Raw genomic sequence first — 4,366 nt, 5'->3', positions numbered from 1 at the left:
GGGTAAAATTTTACCATTGACTTAAAAAAAAAACGTCTTGTTGGGGAAACAAAATTTGATGCGGTCGAGAGCAAAATGATTTAACTAATCCCGCCTCCTCTTGCTCACAAAAACTTTCTTAACATATGATGTTGCAACAGCATATTACAAATGTAGTATAAAATGATGAAGCAAGCTTTTAAAAACCCAAGACTGTACTCCTAATCTTTTCTTCCGGCAACATATCACCAAACTAAGCTTTTATTACTATGTTCCGATCTATAAGTAAATCTCTGCAGAATTGGAAGCCACGTTGGTTTATACAGTTGAGAATAATAGAAAATGGAAAAAAAGATCTTATTACATTTTTATATCACTAGCCTATGACTTCTCGAAGCTGAAATATGGGCAATTGCACACACCATGACAACCGAAGTTGAGACACAGGGATTGGCTAAAAATAGATAAAACTATACCTATAATTACAGACAACAAATTAGCGCTATTTTGTTCAAAAATATCATGCTTTCGGTACGTATTATGCTCAGAAAAAATCGGGAATTTATAAACATTTATGATTAGGGTTGAATCGTGCTGAAATCAACCAAAGTAATCATTTCCAATTTTAAACAAATTTTAGACATAAAATTAAATAGATAAAACATTTCTATTGAATAAATTGCAACTTTGGAGAATTTTCTTTTGTTTTAATGTGTGGAAGAACGACTCCACGTTTATTGTCTATATATATATATATACAATTTAATTTCTTTTTGGTGATTTCCTTTCGTCATTCAAGTAGTTATTTAGGCCCATAAGGTATATATATATATGAATATGAAACTGGTTTAATAAAACTTATTACATATTTATTAAAAGATAACCTTCTGATTGACAATTTTTTCAAAAGTTGGCTTACTTATAATTTTTATATGGTAAAAAAGTTCTTTTTATTTTTCGCCGGTGATTATAAACGCAATGAAACAGTAAGACGCGTTTTTCAAATCAAAATAAAGATAATATTTACAATTTTATAAAATAAAACTTGATAGCAAAGCTTTTAAAAAAGTAGGAAAATATAAATATCAATAATTAGAATTTACAACAAAGAAAAACATTTTAACTTGTTTCTTAAAAAAACGTATCACCCCTCGGTGGCTCAGCAGTAAGTCAGACGGCTTATAACGCTAAAAATCAGTTTTCAATACCCGCGTTGCGCAGAGTACAGATAGCCTATTATGAAACTTTGCGCATAACAACAAACAGGCAAGCAAACAAAAAGATATTGCAACGAAATCTTTTCGAAATGTCTAACCTGCAAATTCACATAATTTCATGTAGGAAAATAAGATAGTTCATTTACAAAAGCTACGTAATATGTAATTCTTTTTTGCAATGCAATAAAACAAACTATATAGTAGGTGAGTCAAATCGACACACCCAGGTCTGACAGAGTAAACAAACTTAGCAAGCAATCTACTGCAATCTTCTGTTGCATAAACACACACACTTTCATGGTTTCAGTTTCAAGCCTGTGTCTTTGGTGCATTGGAATATATTTTTCAGATTCTCTGTTGTGGATTAAAACATGCGACCAAAGACGAATATATCATACACGTATATGGGATATATCTCCTATTGCAGTATAGGATCCATCAGCCACTCAAGAATGGTACGTGCATTACACAGGTGAAATGACATGATATAGGATTTATACAGTCATTCTAAACTTATGAAAGACGTTTTGGGTCTATAACATCATCCAACTCGACTTGCTAGTAAGCAGAAACGAGATCTAGTGTGTTAAACCAATAGATGCCTCCCAATGTATCTAAACATTCCTCTGTATGCAATATAGTATGAATACTTGCAAAACCAGTAAACAGGTAAGTCAAAAATGAAACAGGGGCTTCTTCTCTCATGCTCTTGGTACCCTTGTGGTATAACCACAGCAGTTGTGCCATAATGTCTTGCAGAATCTGCTACATAGGATCTACTGACTTATATTTCTGCCATTTCTTGGGGACCATCTTAGACCTTGTAGGCTATATCTCAGAGCTGAGTCTGCAGTGCAGGGTGTGATGTACTCACTCTAAACTGTGTCATTATTGAAACTACCTGCTTCAGAAATGGCATTCCCATAGACTCCTGTATTGCCACATGCACGTTCAATCATGAGACTCTCTATAAACTTGACAATGAGTATTTCATTACAATCTATAGAATACATGGCTGGGAATGTTTTCTTATGCAATCTCCTGAAAGTATCTACATAAGCAGTCAAGTTTTCGTGGAGTCCTTTACTCTGATTTTGGAACCCGGCCATATGGATTGCTCTGTTTTTCACAGAGTCAAATCTTTAGTGCAACTTGTTGACAACTGTGTCCCACTTGTCACGTTGCTCTTCATCTAATTGCTCTATGCCATGAAGCATGGGAACTATCAGAACTCAACATCACAAGTTGCATCGTCTGTCCCTTAGTCCATCCATTTAAGGCCTCATCATGCTTGAAATAATTGAAGAAATGACCTAAATTATCTTTTGCTGTCCCATTAAACTCTGGCGGGTTTACCAGTTTGGTCTCACCTCCATAAGTAAATGGTGGTGCTGGTAGAAACATTTTACCAGCTTCTCTATCACTGTGTGGCTGAGATACTGTACGTATTTGGGATAGTACCATGTCTTCTTCTGATGGATGTTGTCTTCAAGCTAAGTCCATAGAGGGATACGTGCAGTATTATGATCACCTGTTGTCATTATAATGGCATGGTGTGTAATACAGCACTTAGTTTTTATATCCTACAGTGCCTCAGCTTCCAGATGTAGTTTTGGAATCATAATTTGTCAGTATGGATAACTTTTAAGTAACTCTTAAGTTTACTTATGATAAAACGTGTTGAACTTCATTTAGTTTTCATGTTTTATAACTCTTTTCAGCCATGGATAACGCACACCAGTGCCTGGGCTTTTGAAAAACATCTTGGAATCCCATAGGTTCTACAGTAATACATTTTGGGATGTTCAGGCTGTTTGGTACCACCATGACTCTTCTCAGACATCCTATACTTCAGACCATAGGAAGGTATCATTACAGATTGTGTAAGGGTGCCTGGGGTTGCCCATCATCCTTATGGTCCTGAGGATGGCTTAAGAATGCAGACATAGCTCTCACCACTGTCAGCAAAAAATTTGGGCCTAAGAGAGCACTTCTTCAGTCTTTGCCACATTCCCAGTTCTCACTTCAACCATATCTTTCTCACATCCCTATAAGCTCTATATAGTTTAGTCTCAGAAAGTGCCCTTCCATTATCATGATTTACAATTGTTACAGTATCAGAAATTTAAACAACAACAAAAAAGAAGAGCATTAAAAATATACTCTGTAAGAATAAATTCTTTGGTCATGACACCAAAATGTTATTTTTATAACTAGTCTCTGGTATTTAGGTACACTGGCATCTAAAATATAGCCAAAACTTTTGTGCAACACAGCAAGTTCTGGAAATATTATGCAAAGAATAAAGGAAAACAAGCCAAACTTTATTCACAAAGACAGTGTTGTTTACCAACTGACATGCCTCTTATTGTTTGTAATGAAACCGCCTGCTGGAATGGGAGAAGCTTTACAAAACATCTACGCGGGATAAGGACAGCAAGAGTTATATTATAACGCACTTTTAAGTCAGACACAGGGTCCAAATAATATATTCAAGAAAGAGAACTTCCAACTCATACCAATTTGTAAAGTATTTATGTCACCTCTTAAAATGGGCTTGTGCGCTCCAGGGATTAATCCAATCACAGTGTCAGATTGTTTAAAGATTCTATAAAATTGCCCCTGTTGTATGTAATCTTTACCTAAGCTAAATGATTAGTAAATGTTTAAGACTTATCAACATTCAGTTTACATCGATGTGATAACTACCATCAGAAGACCTGCACAAAAATTTATAAACATCATCTAATTACACCTTATTAAAGATATGCTCTAAACTGGTAATGAAAGAGGGAAATTATTTTATCTCAAGTGTAATACAGAAAAACCTTCATACGTTATATAATTTATATATTTTTCAATATTTAGTCGTAATCTGTCAAACACTGAGTAAAGTTGAGTCAAGAAAAAAAGACGACAAATTAAGTTTTTCTACACCTAAAACGTTTGAAATAAGACAATGATGAGCCTTCCAAAATAAGAGTTTATTGGGAATTGCGAAAGTTTGTGCTTATATTGTATATAGATGTTTATCGATGATAATGGTGCAGACTCTCTACCGGGGACGGTATTCTAAAATCTTGCCTAAGACGGCAAAATAACTAAGTTCAAATGAATTTAATAATAACAAATAAGCTTAACAAAGATTACCGCTGACCACTGGTTGTCAA

Source organism: Limulus polyphemus, unplaced genomic scaffold, assembly GCF_000517525.1.
Source record: "Limulus polyphemus unplaced genomic scaffold, Limulus_polyphemus-2.1.2 Scaffold2263, whole genome shotgun sequence".
NCBI lineage: Eukaryota > Metazoa > Arthropoda > Merostomata > Xiphosura > Limulidae > Limulus > Limulus polyphemus.
The sequence above is the reverse complement of the archived record's forward strand: the minus strand, read 5'-3'. Positions refer to the sequence as shown.